The sequence below is a fragment of the Staurois parvus genome, unplaced genomic scaffold (genome assembly GCF_062004578.1).
Source record: "Staurois parvus isolate SC_StPar_1 unplaced genomic scaffold, SC_StPar_1.0 ptg000938l, whole genome shotgun sequence".
Lineage (NCBI taxonomy): Eukaryota > Metazoa > Chordata > Amphibia > Anura > Ranidae > Staurois > Staurois parvus.
The window spans coordinates 815821-833582 of record NW_028318734.1 but is presented as its reverse complement, the minus strand read 5'-3'; the positions used below and the strand labels follow the sequence as shown (position 1 = coordinate 833582).

Below are 17762 nucleotides of genomic sequence, written 5' to 3'. Positions count from 1 at the left end.
GCAGTGGAGCTGGTGCTCTACTCCGTGGCCGTTTGCCTCCACTGACACTGCTGCGACCCTGCTGCCTCCTGGGCAACCCACCGACTGTTTTGCTCGCTGCCAAGCTGGCACCCTCTTCTCCTGATGATGCGGAAGCAATAGCCTGATGACGACGAGGCTGCCAAGTGCGATCAGCCTCATCATCATCAATTAGGGTCTCCGCCTCACTACTAGCCCCCTCGGCTCCGTGTGGGTCAGGAGACAGACCTGTCTCTAGACCGGCTACCGAGCCACTCTCCTCGCCAGTACTTCTTCGCCTGGCTGCTGAAGAGGCGGATGTCTCCCCCCGTTCCTGACCGCCCTCTGTTAGCTCTTCCTCACTGTACAGTGGGGCTGAGCCCACAGCATGCGATACTTCGCTTGGTGAGGGAACACCAAAGGACAGGGGCAGGTAGAGGACACGTGATTTCAGTGGGCTTGCTCCCGGGCCATGCCAACTAACGGTTGTGTCTGATGTACCCACCGACCGTTGGCTGTAGGTGTCAGAGGTGACCTGGGAAGAGGAAGACGACCGAGCCAACCAATCGATGACGGCAGGGTTGTCGGTGGAGACACGACCGCTGGATGACACCGGGAGCACTGGCCTCTGGCTGGTAGTGCTGCCTCGACCCCTTCCTCTGCTGCCACGTCTGCTCGCTCCTGAAACATTGCCTCCTCTGCCACTACTCTGCGTGTTGTCTGACATACTCTTTAATTCAACGATTCTGTGTCCCTGAGTAACGATTCTGTGTCCCTGAGTAACGATTCTGTGTCCCTGAGTAACGATTCTGTGTCCCTGAGTAACGATTCTGTGTCTGTCCCTGAGTAACGATTCTGTGTCTGTCCCTGAGTAACGATTCTGTGTCTGTCCCTGAGTAACGATTCTGTGTCTGTCCCTGAGTAACGTTTCTGTGTCTGTCCCTGAGTAACGTTTCTGTGTCTGTCCCTGAGTAACGTTTCTGTGTCTGTCCCTGAGTAACGTTTCTGTGTCTGTCCCTGAGTAACGTTTCTGTGTCTGTCCCTGAGTAACGTTTCTGTGTCTGTCCCTGAGTAACGTTTCTGTGTCTGTCCCTGAGTAACGTTTCTGTGTCTGTCCCTGAGTAACGTTTCTGTGTCTGTCCCTGAGTAACGTTTCTGTGTCCCTGAGTAACGTTTCTGTGTCCCTGAGTAAGGTTTCTGTGTCCCTGAGTAACGTTTCTGTGTCTGTCCCTCAGTAACGATTCTGTGTCCCTCAGTAACGATTCTGTGGCCCTAAAGTCTCTCTGGCCCTAACTCTGTCCCTAATACAGACAGGTCTGTCTCTCTTGAATGACCGGAGGCTAATGGAGAATTGTAAGATGGCCGCAATTTATAGCTCCACCATTACACAGTGCTGGCTGGCTGGCTGCTGATTGGCTAATGCGATCACATGTCATGAATGAATGCATTATGGGTCAGCGCGCCTTGTCTGCGCGCCTTCCCAGAGATCCCCGCTCCGTCGCCACACATGTCGCCGCCATTTTTGGGAAAATTCGATTCGTGCATCCGAAGTTTGCGAATTTTCGGATTCGGCACGAATCAAATTTTTCCTGAACTTCGAAACGAATTCCACTTCGCCATGTTCGATTCGCTCATCTCTAATACTGATGTATAGTTTTGGATGTGCATTCGTATTGTGTTGAGGGATTTGTATGGGTTAGTGACCATTAGTATGTCATCCGCAAAGAGACTAATCTTGTGTTCGGATTTTAGGAATTTGAATCCTGCGAATTTAGGGTCGTTTCCAAGGTTGGTTGCTAGTGGCTCAATAAGAAGAGCAAAAATTATAGGGGATAGTGGGCATCCTTGTCTAGTTCCGTTAGAGATATAGAAAGGTTGAGAAAGTGTGCCGTTGGTTAATATTTTGGCTGTAGGTCTAGAGTAAAGGGACATTATGGCTGACAACATCCAATCTGATATTCCAATTTTTTGCAGTGTATGTATCATAAATTGCCAGTGAATGCGGTCGAACGCTTTTTCTGCATCGAGCGATAGTAGGAGCGAAGGTTGGGGATTTAGTTCAAGGTGGTGTATTAGGGATAAGTTTCGTCTTGTGGCGTCAGGGGCCTGTCTACCAGGAATAAATCCTACTTGGTCTGGGTGAATTAAAGTCGGTAGGTAGGGAAGTAGTCTCAGGGCTATTATCTTAGCGTATATCTTTATGTCTGTGTTGAGAAGTGATATTGGCCTGTAATTCTGTACTAATTGAGGGTCTTTGCCAGGCTTCGGAATGGTAGTAATTATTGATTGCAGCATTTCTTGGGGAAATTCTCCACAAGTAGCAGCGTGGTTATATAGAAGAGCTAGTGGTAGAGTGAGTTTGGGGGCAAGTGTTTTGTAATATTCATTGGTGAAGCCATCGATCCCGGGTGATTTGTTTAAAGGCAGGGTGCGTATGGTTCTCTCTATCTCAGGAGGGTCAATCGGTACAGAGATCGATGCAAGTTGGGAATGAGTTAAGCGCGGAAGATTGGTGTTAAGCAAAAACTGTTCGATTGATTGTGCTGTTGGCTGGATTGTATCAGGGTCATCTTTTAGGTTATACAGTGTCTGGTAGTAGGCCGCGAAAGCATTGGCAATGTCTTGTGGGTTTGTCAGGATGTTTTGTGAGGTAGGATGTCGGATTGTGGCTATCTTGGTTTTAAGTCGTTTTTGTTTAATAGTCTTGCTAAGGAGTGAGTTAGCTTTGTTACCTAGCGCATAAAATCTGGTTTTTGTTTTTTGCAGATTGGCGTCATATGTCTGTAGAAAAATGGTTCGTAATTTATTTCTATCAGAGTTTAGGGTCGCTATTGTGGCTGGATTTGGGTGCTGTTTATTCAGTTTTTCGTTAAGGCGGATAGAAGTCATAAGTTGGTCAATTTGTTGAGACCGTTGTCTCTTAATGCGGGAGTTTAGTTGGATGAGGATACCTCTCATGTAGGCCTTGTAAGCCGGCCATAGCGTGGTAATGGATATATCAGGGGTGGAATTAATATCAAAGAAAAGTTTGTGAGCTTCTTGGATGTGCTTCAAATTTTCCGGTGTAACTAAAAGAGCGGAGTTGAGTCTCCAGATAGGTGATAATGCTGTTCTTTGATCGTCGACCAAGGATATTTGGATCGGAGCGTGGTCGGACCAGGTAATGGTCCCTATCTTGGATGATGTCACTTGTTGTAGTGTCCATTTGTCTGTTATAAACATGTCTATTCGTGAGTAGGAAAGATGCGGAGGGGAGTAGCACGTATAGTCCCGTTCAGAGCCATGTTGACATCTCCAAATATCATAGAGGTCATTGTCGTGAAGAAATTGGTTAAAGGTAGGTTTAGTATATGTGGGAGTGGAAGATGAGTCTATATCCGAATTCCCCAAAATGTTAAAATCGCCACCAACGATGAGTTTCCCTTGTTTATGTAGGGAGATGGTTTTGAAAAGTTTACGGTAGAAGCGTAACTGTTTGCAGTTTGGGCCATAAACATTCACTAGAGTGTGGGTCTTGTCATTTATTTGGCACACTAATATATGAAAGCGTCCTTGTGGATCCGCTGTCTGTGAAATAATACGGAATGAAAGAGAGTCATTTATGGCTGTGAGCACTCCATTTTTCTTAGTGGTGTTGGTCGCCATGAATATTTGAGAAAATCGATGAAGGTATAATTTGGGTGATTTATTAGTAGCGAAGTGTGTTTCCTGTATGAAGAGTATGTCCGCTCGTGACTTCCGTGCTTCTTTAGATAGTAGTGACCGTTTATAAGGTGAATTGAGACCTCGGACGTTTAAGGACAGAAAGTTAATCATTGGTATTTGTAATTCCAGGGTTTTCCGTTAACTGGAGTGTTATTTGAGAGAATCGGATGAGTATGTATTTTTCCATGAGGGTGGATGATCGAATGTATGTGGCGTATGTGTGACTCAATTGAAGCGATAAAAAGAGTATTCCAATCTGTGTCGCCGTAGATGATCTTAGGGTATGGAGTGGATGTCCAATGGTGCCAGGGTAAGGAAGTGGTGAGGATAAGGGAAACAATAAAAAACCATTTGCGAAAAATGCAAACATCATGAGTAGCCAATTTTGCTACCTCTAAACTGGGGGGTTCAGGAGAGCTTGACCGCCGGGTGGTGGTCAGGCTAGTTGCAAGAAGGAAAAAACCTTTGATCAGAGTTGAAGGGTTTAGGCCAAACGCCAGACAAATTAAGTGTATGAGTGGCTCCTGGGAGAGCGGATGAGTATGCTGAGTGGTAAAGAAAAGTGTGCCCTGTAAGGGCTATGTTGCGTCCATAGAGCTATGCGTAGGTTCCTGTGTTTCCGCAGGGATGATATTCCAGGATTTTAGCAAATCCAGGCCTGCTTCCAATGTTTTGATGGTAAAGATCCTACCATTTTGTCGCACCGTTAACTTGGTGGGGAATCCCCATTGGTAGGCTATGCCGTGGTTTCTGAGGGCTTTGGTGATTGACAGCATGCGTTTCCTGTTAAGGAGGGTCGCCTTAGATAAATCCGCATATAAGCGGAGATTGGTGTGTGACGGCGGGATCGGTGGCGGATTTCGGGCTGCCGACATGATTTTGTCTTTCACGTGGTAGAAATGAATACGTGCTAAGACATCTCTAGGTGTAGATGCTGGTAAAAAAGAGGGTTTGGGTAGGCGGTGCGCACGGTCAATTGCAAGTTCTAGGTCAGATACTGATGGCACGAGGATTTTGACAAATTGCTGTATGTATGGGTTTAGGTCATCGTTTGCCACAAATTCAGGTATTCCTCTGAACTTAATATTATTGCGCCTTGACCTATCTTCCAGGTCGGCCAATTTTTGGTTAATTTGTTCTATGTCAGCTGAGTGGTCTGCATGAGCTTCAATTAAGTTGTTGTGCGCCGTGATGATGCCTCCTATGTTGTTCTCAATGTGGCTTATTCTGCGCTCCTGATGTTGTACTATATTTGACAATTGGCTGAGTGACGTGAGGATATCATTATGTAGCGTTTGGCGCAGGGATGTGAGCATATTTCTCATGCATATCTCTGTGAGCGGTATATCTGACGCAGGGAATGCGTCTATATCTGATATATGTGTTATGGTTTCCGAGGCCTGTAATAATGCGCTGGGATCCTGCTCTAGCCGCGGCTTGGATTTAGCCGGGCTTCGTGATGTAGGGGATAGTGGGGGTGACAACTCACCAGGGTCCCCGGGGTAGAGCAGGTGCTGCAGCCTGGGATCCCTTTGCTGGGACCTGTAGTCCTCCTGCTGGTCTCTGCCTTCCTCTCCCTCTTTGCAGCCGCGGGCGCCATCTTGGATTCCTGGCCCGACTGCAGGGAAGAATAGGGTCAGTTTACCTGGCTGATCCGCCGTTTTTTTCCTCCTGGGCATGGCTGCAGAGGATCGGATAAGGTATGGGATCGGTGCGGTGCTCTTACTGAGTCCCAGGGCCGGTGTGTGCCGCTTTGAGTCTGGCGGGTGGACGGAGCCGTTTCACTGCACGTCCACCTTGAGAGCTGGCCACGCATGCGCCCCAAATTTTAACTTTTTAATAGGTTGCAAATCCTTTGCAGTCAATTACAGCCTGAAGTCTGGAACGCATAGACATCACCAGACGCTGGGTTTCATCCCTGGTGATGCTCTGCCAGGCCTCTACTGCAACTGTCTTCAGTTCCTGCTTGTTCTTGGGGCATTTTCCCTTCAGTTTTGTCTTCAGCAAGTGAAATGCTCAATCGGATTCAGGTCAGGTGATTGACTTGGCCATTGCAGAACATTCCACTTCTTTCCCTTAAAAAACTCTTTGGTTGCTTTTGCAGTCTGCTTTGGGTCATTGTCCATCTGCACTGTGAAGCGTCCAATGAGTTGTGAAGCATTTGGCTGAATATGAGCAGATAATATTCCCGAAACACTTCACAATTCATCCGGCTGCTTTTGTCAGCAGTCACATCATCAATAAATACAAGAGAAGCAGTTCCATTGGCAGCCATACATGCCCACGCCATGACACTACCACCACCATGATCACTGATGAGGTGGTATGCTTAGGATCATGAGCAGTTCCTTTCCTTCTCCATACTCTTCCCTTCCCATCACTCTGGTACAAGTTGATCTCGGTCTCATCTGTCCATAGGATGTTGTTCCAGAACTGTGAAGGCTTTTTTAGATGTCGTTTGGCAAACTCTAATCTGGCCTTCCTGTTTTTGAGGCTCACCAATGGTTTCCATCTTGTGGTGAACCCTCTGTATTCACTCTGGTGAAGTCTTCTCTTGATTGGTGACTTTGACACACATACACCTACCTCCTGGAGAGTGTTCTTGATCTGGCCAACTGTTGTGAAGGGTGTTTTCTTCACCAGGGAAAGAATTCTTCGGTCATCCACCACAGTTGTTTTCCGGGGTCTTCCGGGTATTTTGGTGTTGCTGAGCTCACCGGTGCGTTCCTTCTCTTTAAGAATGTTCCAAACAGTTGTTTTGGCCACACCTAATGTTTTTGCTATCTCTGATGGGTTTTGTCAAGGATTCACCCCGTCACGTGTCCCCCTCACACCACGCCCACAGCGACTAGCTAACCGAGATGCGCACGTGCGGCCGCGACAGGGTGGTAAAGAGGGAGAATAAAGGGGACTTACACTTGAATATCTAAAACCATATATAAGATCAGCCGTGACACACTTTCACAGCCCACACTACCTTTTGGCCACCACCAGATGGAGACTCCACTCCTATCCAGCTGGTCGACCACACATTGGCAGCTACGATCTTACATACACCCTGGTGCCCTGATTAGAGTTGAGGACCAGCTTAGTAATCACCCTTCCATGGTCCCTTCAGCTATCCTAGCTTGAACCCTGGTGTTGACAACCCTTCTATTGTCCACACACCCCCACACCAGACACACCACAAAAGGTAGCCTGCCACCACCCAACAGTTTATCCACAGAATGGTCTGTTGAGACACCCCACACACACAGATCTCCGTCTGGCCGATGTGTTGCCTTTTAAAATCTGCACACAATCTGCCCACACACAGAGCAATTGCATACAGATTGGCAATGATCTTAAACGTGTGTTTTAAGGCACTAAAATACAATACAATCTAATCTAATCTCTCTGAAGATATGGGCCGTGCTTAAATACACAGAAGTTCACTAATTAATTTTAAGATTTAATTTCCCAAAGTGGGCAGTGCATAAAATATGTACAAAATATAAAAAGTTACATAAAATACAAAAGATATAAGAAGACACACAAATGACTAATTACTATAAAATAAAAAGGGAATAAAAAGACAGAATAACACTTTACCCTGCGACTGGAGCAAGCAAGAAACTTCGCAATCCATTGGTAAATCGAACCAGCTCCGTATGAATCGCCAATCCAAATGTCCGTGTACTCAATTTGTTGGCATTTGGACATGGGCGGGACATTAGTCCTCGGCCAACCGACCACGGGGGGCTGCTCCTGCATCCGCCCACAATATGCTGTGGATGCTGACCTGCCCAAGTCCTATTGGGCCAAGACGGGCCTGAACACCAGGTTAGGGATTGGATTTCTGACACCCGCGCATCAGTACCAAACACTGTTCGATGGTCGCGACCCAGCGTCACCTAACAGTTTCCTGCGTTTTCCTGGCTTCCTCCCCAAGCCACAACTATGATTTTCATATGCAAATGCAGCGTACAGAATGGCCTACAAGAAGGAAGCATGTTCATCTCTCTGCAACTAATATTTTAGCTTTTATGAGAGATGAAACATCCTTCTTTGATGTGAATTATACCTTTCCACATCAGGCACAGTCTGCTGTCATTTAGCTCCAAACCTGTTTTCCCAGAAAGTGATAACCTGATTGACACACAAAAGGTGTCACATCCAGGAACCTGGCTTTAGACTAATGTTTATTGATGATTGAGTCTGTAAGGCCTATGGAGTAATTGTGTATACATACACATCTGTATCCCATCTTGAGAGGTGACAGCAACAGATTCCAAATGCAAATAGCACACTTGAAATGAACTCTGGACCTTTTATCTGCTCATTGTAATTGGGATGATGAGGGAATAACACACACCTGGCCATGGAACAGCTGAGTAGCCAGTTGTCCCATAACTTTTGGTCCCTTAACAAGTGGGAGGCACATATGCAAACTGTTGTAATTCCTACACCGTTCACCTGATTTGGATGTAAATACCCTCAAATTAAAGCTGACAGTCTGCAGTTAAAGCACATCTTGTTTGTTTTATTTCAAATCCATTGTGGTGGTGTATAGAGCCAAAAATGTTAGAATTGTGTCGATGTCCCAATATTTATGGACCTGACTGTATGTTCCTTGATGGTATGTCTGTACAAATTCATCCTTGTTCACAACTTCTGTTCTGCCAACATAAGATCCTTTTCTACGTATTCCACACTGGATAAGGTACACAACATTACTAGAGGTGCAGCTGTGTGATCCAGAAATATTGAAGATCCCTTTTGAGTGTCTGACACCAAAAACACAACCAAGTCAAAAATACTCCATCCGATGGTAAAGTAGTAATGTCTCAGTGCAAACAGCTTGAACACCCACTCCGAGGTAAAACATATAATAAAGACCAAGTTAACCCAGTACAGGACATTCTCAGCATATTCAGTCTGATCGTATTTCCACCATCTTGGTGACCATATTCAGACAGAGAATCATGATGATTATATCAAATGCTTGTTGGGTGATCCAATCAAAGATGGCACCTGGGCATCTATTCTGTTTGAAAAAGAAAATTTAAACATTAACGAAAGCCAGATAAAAGAGTAGATAAATGCTTCAGAACTACTACTTTCTCACACATGGGATTGGGAATCCAGCACAAATGGTAGTGGTCAGTGGAATTCAGTGCATGAACTTAGATTTGTTTGCTGGAATAAGGCTAGATTGAGCGTTACATTAACCACTTCCAGTCCGGACAACTTTCCCCCACCTTCCAGTCCGGGACACTTCCCCCCCCCCTTCCAGTCTGGACACTTTCCCCCCCCTTCCAGTCCGGACACTTTCCCCCCCTTCCAGTCCGGACACTTTCCCCCCCTTCCAGTCCGGACACTTTCCCCCCCCTTCCAGTCCGGACACTTTCCCCCCCCTTCCAGTCCGGACACTTTCCCCCCCCTTCCAGTCCGGACACTTTCCCCCCCCTTCCAGTCCGGACACTTTCCCCCCCCCTTCCAGTCCGGACACTTTCCCCCCCCTTCCAGTCCGGACACTTCCCCCCCCCTTCCAGTCCGGACACTTCCCCCCCCCCTTCCATCCGGACACTCCCCCCCCCCCCCCCCCTTCCAGTCCGGACACTTTCCCCCCCTTCCAGTCCGGACACTTTCCCCCCCCTTCCAGTCCGGACACTTTCCCCCCCCCTTCCAGTCCGGACACTTTCCCCCCCCCCTTCCAGTCCGGACACTTTCCCCCCCCCCCTTCCAGTCCGGACACTTTCCCCCCCCCCTTCCAGTCCGGACACTTTCCCCCCCCTTCCAGTCCGGACACTTTCCCCCCCCCTTCCAGTCCGGACACTTTCCCCCCCCCCTTCCAGTCCAGGCCAATTTTCAGTTTCAGCGCTATCACACTTTGAATAACAATTGCGCGGTCATGCAACACTGTACCCCATATGAAATTTTTAGCATTTTTTGGAGACAGATAAAGCTTTATTTTGGTGGTATTTATTCACCGCTGGGGTTTTTTTTTTTTTGCTATGTAAATGATAAAGTCCAAAAATTATGAAGTGTTTTTCTTATAAAATTTTGCAAATAAATAATTCATTATAAATCTTGGCCAAAATGTATTCCGTTATTTATTTAGTAAAAAAAAACAAAAACCCAAATTAGTTTATAACCAAAAATTATAATTTTTTAAACTTTTTTTTTTTTACATTTTTATTTTATTTTTTATATTTTAACATACTGTCACCCTAGCACCATGGTGACACTGTACTACTTGTGGGGGGTGATGAAGATTTTTTTTTTTTTTTTTTAACACCCATAAAGGCTGTAAAAGCAATCATTTCTCCTTCTCTCTGGCTGCATTCTTGCAGCCATTGAGAAATACGATGTGAGCTGTGATTGGTCACAGCTTGTCACATGGTACAAAGCTGTTGTGAATAGCCTTGTACCATGTGACCTCTGTGAACATTCACAGATTTCACACGTAGTAAGCAATGATGTCAGCAAGTGACATCTTGCTTACTACTCTGCATGTGATCACTGATTGGCCAATCAGTGATCACATGATCGGGACCTCGCACACAGGTACCGTCCGATTGGTGTTCCACTGTGTCCGAAAGACACAGCGGGCACCGGCTCGCGATGCTGTGCGCTCCCAAGGAGTGCGCATAAGCAGGGGGTGGGGAGGCCGTTTATAAATGGCCACCCGACCCTGCACTGCCACCGTCCGGCCGTTTATATACAATGGCCGGATGGGAAGTGGTTGACAATAAAGGTCTTTAGGTTATAGAGCTTTCTTCACACAAATACTGTAAATCATTTTGTTCTATGCACAAGGAAAAGCCTCTACATAGACCAAGAACATGTCCATTGTAACCGAGTGAGCTGTAACAAGGCACATTCTAGTACTACAAACAAGACGAAGAATAATCTGGGTAAAACATGTCAGGAGGACGACTGGTTTCTGGCGGGATCACCATTAACTTGTATCAATACATTTGAATGTTGATCTTGAACTTGCCTTTTGTGGACTGTTCGGGTCTGCTGCTAGTAAGAATATGGGAATGTTTCATTGGGCACCCAGTGAAATTGCACAGCACATAGAGTTCAACAAAGCCACTTGACTTTGGCTACATTTGCTTGTTGAATACAGTATAGTAACTCAAGTTGAGACCAAACACTTTATTGTAGTGGTCTCCATTTAATGTATAATAATGTAAACATCATTTTTTTTTTTTTTACCACTAATGGTGGTGATCAATGACTTATAGTGGAACTGCGGGGCTGTGGCGGGCATTCTAACACTGGGGGGGAACTGACTTGGGGTCACTGACATCCCCAGTGACACCAATACAGTAATCGGTGCTAGTAAAAAGCACTGACACTGTACTAATGGCACTGGGCAGGAAGGGGTTAACATCTGGGGCAATCAAAGGGTTAACTGTGTGCTGTTTCACAGTATGCTGTGTGCTTTCAACTTTAAGCACACTGCGTTGAATGACTCTGCCATGCAGAGCCATACAAAGCAGTGTGCCGGAGCTGACAGGGGAGAAGACTGTATTGCTTACATACAGTTCTCTCCAGCGTTGGTAATACTCTGCGATCACCAGGTAATGGCGAGTAATCACCGGCCGGGACCCGGTGATTGACAGCAGAGGCCAGGAATGGCGGCGTGGGTAGGAACTGCAAAATCGCGTATATATACACGATTTTGCGCACCCCTGCCGCCCTGTAACAGTATTTCTTGTGGTTTTTGTAAGGATTTATTGTACTTATAAAGGGCGTGTCCCTTTCCCTTAGATGAAATATTACAGTGCCTCCAGCCGTTAAAATACGGCAAATATTTAGTAAACCAATAATTTGGACACCTTGATAATTTGATCACCACTTATTATACATTGACTTCTTTTAGCCAGTATGATTTCGTACCATACACACAAAATTTGCCTTATAATAGATAAATATAAAAATGTATTTATGTACAAAAATTATATTAACACAAAACGCAAAAGACTGGTGATAAATGAATATTGATACACACGTTCAAAGATATACTATGCCGATATCATACACAATACTAAGGTTTCAAACTAATGAAATCAATATAACAATTTCTAGATGATCTGATTATTAATTAAATTTATTAATAATTAACAATTTCGAGTATCTCAAAGGTTATATTCTCACAAACCGTGGCCATAGGATTGAAAGAAGATATTCTCTGATAAAATATACTCTAATTATTCATATTTAATAAATTATGAAATATGAAAAATTTATAATATGACACCAAACAATTTTAACAGTAATACAGGATCTCTCTACATATATATAACTACCCAATATAGTTGTGAGACATTAAGATAATTCTATGACTCTACACAACAGAGAAAATAGACAATGCAAAATTAAATGGACAGTCTCACCACACCCGGAATTCAGATTATGAAACTCTCTCGTGGATTCAGCTGGCAATGGAACGCCTTTAGAATGATGTCACAGGGCAAGTGATAGATATTTAGTATGGGAGAATGTAGGAAGTTAGAAGTACAGAGATTTAGCAATTTAGTAAAGTTTTGGAAGTTTGAAAGGATGGAAGAGCGGTTATAGAGAGGTCTCTTCAGATGTCTTCCGATTTTCTTCTAATGAGGTCTTTCTTCAGTCAGGTTTTTTCTTTTGATGAGTTTTTCTTTTTGGATGTCTCCCTTTCTTTTAAAGGTGCATGGGCTTTTATACCAACTAACCCATTGTTCTAAGATACCCTCCCACCAGGCTTCTTGATTGGCTAGTTGAGAAATGTATGTACATAAGCTATTTCTCACCTATCTGCCAGATGGCGGTCTTGTACCATAGAACAATTTGAGTATTGATGATGACTCACACCTCGGGTGGAATTTAATGTAATTTTAGGTGTTAAATATACGTCTTATCCAGATATATAGTTGATCATAGCTATAGTTTTCTAAATAAGAACCATGGAATATATGTGTATATTCAGTTATTCCTCCCTGAAATGCAAGCTTGTGTGACAGCATCTGTTTCCTGATAAGACATACCACTGATGCTACCTCACAATATATCTTACTTTTCATCATCTCAATACTCAAGTTAGTGATATACAATTCCCATTGCTGAATATTTGGTGGTGTGTGAAACCTATTCTTTATAACATCTCTAGATACTATGCTTTTGTAGTAATATCTTTGTGGTTAGATACATTCAATTCTTAGCTTTAGGTGACCGGAATTTAACTTTTAGTCTTAAAAGTAACACATTAAACCGATGTTTGTCCATTGTAAAAATGAGAAGCAATAACCAGGTGTCCTTGTAGTTTGTACAGACCATTTGAAAAGACTGATATCTCACCATTCTCCTCAAGGGTTGTTTACGCTTCTCAAACATTACTATAGTTTCACTTGGTGTGGTGATTTCACCATTTGAAGGTTTAAAGTCTTATTTGGCTGTCTAATTAACTTTTTGTCTATGCAGTCTTCCCGACCCCAATATACAAATAGTATTTATTTACAGTTCAAACAATCTATTGTCTTGTAAAAGAACTCACTTCACTCATTATCCATTTCTTAACTAGAGTCCTTCGAGGGTTCAACCAAGACAAATTAACCCTTAACGTCCGGCTATGCTGACTTGCTGTTATATAGGATTATGCCTTGATAAAATCATGTTTTTGAGATGTAAATTCAAAAGTCCCACAACAAATCCCCCTTTTTTTGGGGTACAGGCACGTACAGATGGGTGTCTGTGTCGCAAAACACGAGTGGGACTTTTGGCTAGGGTGATCGTTCGTCTTCTCCGGTGAAGTGAATGAAATAAGGAATTTTTTAATAATAAAAATGGCAGCGGTGATGCTGGTTGGTCCTCAACTTGACTCGGCGTCTTTAGATGGACACTTCTGATGACGATCCTGGTCTTGTGATGAGGCCGGCCTGGCCTGGCACATCCACCTTGGGGTCCATGGGTCCTCCGCACGACAGGTCTCTTAGACGGTCTCCTAGGCGGGTCTTTTCCTCTGGACTGGCCCTTGGTGGCCTGGGACATCAGGTTATCGTCTCCGGGTCGATCTCTGGCATCTGGTCTTTCCCACAGGACATTATAGCTTCCTTCTAGGGTCTGGTCATTGACACCTCCGATCGCCGGTCTGGTCATTGTCTGGGTCTTCCTTTCTAAATTATTAAAATGAACAGTTTAAGTATTGGATATACATAAAATTATATTACTGGATCCTGTAAGGCAAAAGATGAATAATATGTTCAAAGGAAATTTAATAATGATCTCAATATCTCCAGATAGGAACTGGTGGGTCAGTCTTCCAACAACTGCAATTGAGACTTCGGATGGCAAGCACGTAATTGGTTGATGTGCACCCATCTATCACTGATTTCACCATACCGGGTAACCTGCAATTTATATGCGACCGGAGAGATTTTATCAATGATAGAGAACGGACCTTTCCAAGATGGAAGGAATTTCCATTCCTTGATCTGGTCTCTTCCAAAGTTGTATAGATAGACCTTGTCACTAATCTCATATTCCTTCTTGGAGGTTTTGAGATCATAGTATGTCTTAGCACTAGTTGCAGCTCTTTCCAAATTTCGCTGGGCAAAGGCAAAAGCATATTGCAGATGTTTACGTAAATCCTGTCAAGGTCCTACCTTTTCCCTGAGGTTATGTTACTCCATGTGCTGGCGTCCATCTTGGATTCTGCTGTGCATGATGGGAATCCTTTTTATGCCTTCAGGTCTCTGAGGTCCACCCCCCAGAGGGGCGTGGCTGATGACATATAAGCCTGTGGCCCGCACATGCTCTTTGCACTTGTGTCTTTGTGTTACTATTACTCTGTTCTGACTCTTGTGACTCTCCTGGTATTCTGATTCGGCTTGTGACTTGACTATTCTTTGTATTCTCCTTTGATCTGACCCTCTGTTGCTGAACCCGGCTTGTGACCTGTGATTCTCGTCTGCTGTCCTGTACTGTTTTGTCCTGTTGTTGTTGACCCCGGCTTGTCTAACTACTCTTTTGTTTCTTCCACCAGCTACACGCCATTGGCGGCGGCCATTACCGCAGCTGAGGTGTCTCGGGGGCCGCGACCTGGTTCCTGGCTGCATCAAGTCCATCCCCACCATCAGGGGCCCTGGTGAAGGGCAGCCTGGGACTTAGACTCCGCGCCCTGAGGGACTTCGGTCTGTGGGTGGTGGTTGTCGTCAGCCAGTGCGTTACATTGTTAGGCCTGCCTGTCCGTTCCTCGGCTCCTGCCCTGACAAATCCTCTATGTACTGGTGTGTGGTGGTGGCATTGATCAAATTTTGATCTGTAGTGCGATACAATAAGTGCTGGGGCAGTACCATCCGTCTACCTGTCATCAGTTCAAAAGATGACATTTTTGTAACTGTATTAGGAGTAGCCCTCAACGCCATCAGGACCAGTGGAAGTTTAACATCCCAATCTTTGCCTGTTTCCTTAACAAATTTTTTAAGGACATTAACGATGGTCTGATTGTATCATTCTACACCACCACTAGAGGCTGGCCGATAGGCGATATGCAATTTCCTTTTAACCCCCAAAATTTTCCACAATTTGGCCATCACTTTGCTAGTGAAGTGCGATCCTCTATCAGACTCTATCCTCTGTGGGAGACCAAAACGTGAAAATACATGATTTATTAGCAATGCAGCACATGTCTCGGAGCTATTATTTTGTGCTGGTATACACTCGACATACTTGGTGAATAAACATGTAACTGTTAACATATACCGATTTCCTCGTGAAGATTTTATTACGGGCCCAATAAAATCCATTTGAAGGTCTGACCAAGGCATACATATCCCCCTTTTCTGGAGAGGTGCTCTGTGAGTTGGCTTGGTAGGTTGAAATTGGGGACATATTAGGCAACCTTGGCAGTACTCCTTCACATCACGTAACATATGAGGCCAGTAGGCATAATCCCGCAGGATCTCATACGTGATCTTCTCTCCACGATGACCGGAAGTAGGAGCATCATGGGCATGCTGTAGCATCAAACCTCTAAATTTAAGTGGGACGACCCATTGTTGTACGCCACCCTTTGAGGTTCGTATCCACAATCCCTGGTACAAAGAGAATTGGGATTTGGATTTCATTAAGATACGTAAATCCTCCTTCCCACTACATACTTCCTTATTTATGGGATTTTGGTTGGAATCTTCTATATGACTATAAAACAAGCCAATTATTGGGTCTTCTTTTTGGGCAGTAATTAAATCCTCACTAGGAGAATCGTGACTCCACTGTAATGCATTTGGATCACCAGCTGTTCTGGCCTGTTGCCTGGTGACAGCTTCAACCTGTACGGTACCTAAAAATTGATGAATGTCTAACAGTTCACCGGTGATTGCCCCTTCCTTGGCTAGAGAATCAGCCAGATCGTTCCCTTCTTTCTCGGCACCTAGAACCTTGGAGTGGCCTTTGGTCTTCTTGAAGTGCAGGGTGATATCATTGGACCTTACCAGTTCATCGATGTGACAAAAGAGCTTACCATGTTTCACGGGTTTGTGATTACTCTTGTTCATGTTGTTTCGCTTCCACCTAGGGAAATACTCCACAAAACTATTCCTGACATAATTGGAATCGGTTATGATGGCACACTCTTTAATGTTGAACTCTATAGCCATCTCAACTGCTCTAAGGATTGCAGTAAGTTCAGCAACCTGACTGCTTTTTGGTCCAAGTTTGTATCCCACAGAAATTGGGGTGACACCTTGGGTCCAAACGATTCCAATACCTGCCACTAGTTGGAGCTGTTCCCCATCCTTGTGACGAAAAGCACAACCATCCACATATACACACGGCAGCTGTTTACAGTATTCTTCATCATAAACCTTGTAGGGAGAGAAAAGTTGTTCTTCCAGAAAGTCAGTGTCCGGGGCCTCCATGGCAGGCGTAGTTGCGGAACAATCATGGAGCTCGGCTAGGCCCTGGGCTACTGGACTTTCCTTGTTCTGTTTGTACCGAATTTCAAGAGGCCACCCTTGCAAAGACAAAGTCCAAGCAGTGATGCGGCTATTAGACACATTTCCTCCCTTGATACGTTCACTCTTTAAATACTGTAAAGGCTGGTGTGCCATTTCAACAATGATTCTCTCTCCCTGAATGTAACTGCGGAAATTCTGTAATGCCCACACGGTGGACAATAGCGCTTTTTCACAGTCACTGAACTTTACTTCAACCGGGGACAAAGTTTTACTGGCATAGGCAATCACCTTACTGACATCATCACGCTTCTGGTAAAGAACGGAACTCATACTTACCTGCGTAAACCCTGTCTCTAGATAGAAATTTTTACCCCCTTCGGGATATCCGAGACACGGCGCTTGTGTAAGACATTCCTTTAACTCCTTCATGGCGTCTTCCTGTTTCCTACCCCACGACCATCCGACATCTTTCTTCAGTAGGTGAAGCAACGGCTTGCTTATCTCGGCGTAATTATCAATAAACTTGCGCGAGTAGTTTACCATACCTAGGAATGATCTCAATTCTTTAAGGTTAGTAGGGACTTTACAGTTCAGAACCGCCTCAACCTTCTTTTGTGAGTTCAAACCTTCAGCAGTAACTTCATGGCCTAGAAAGTTTACCTTCGTGCGACACCACTGGGCTTTTTGTAAGGACAGTTTAACTCCTGCTGATTTCAATTGGCCCAAAACATGCCGAAGTTCTGTAATGTGTTTGGCCATATCAGTACTTTTGATCAGGATATCGTCTACATATGCCAACGTCCCCCTCTTGAAGGCGTCTGGCATGGCCTTGTGCATGAACACAGCAAATTCATGTCCGGAATTTATGAATCCGAAAGGCATTCGCACCCAACAATACTGTCGATTTCCAAAACTGAAAGCCAGTTTGTATTGGTCTTCCTCACTCACCTTTATGGTCCAATACCCTTGTGCACAATCCAAGGCTGTAAAAACTTGGAGCTGGGCTAGACACTGGTCTATGTATGGGACAGGCCATCCTGACATGTACACACGTTTGTTCAGCTGACGGAGGTCAGCGCACAACCGCCATTGTCCATTGGGTTTTAAAATACCCAGGATCGGGTGGTTATA

At 44.8% G+C, this 17762-nt stretch overlaps 1 pseudogene; it reads right to left on the bottom strand.

Moving 5' to 3' along the window:
* The window catches only part of LOC149441893 (sodium channel protein type 8 subunit alpha-like), an 84850-nt pseudogene extending 67752 nt beyond the window's left edge, over nt 1–17098 (bottom strand).
* Nucleotides 17099–17762: the final 664 nt, after the last annotated feature.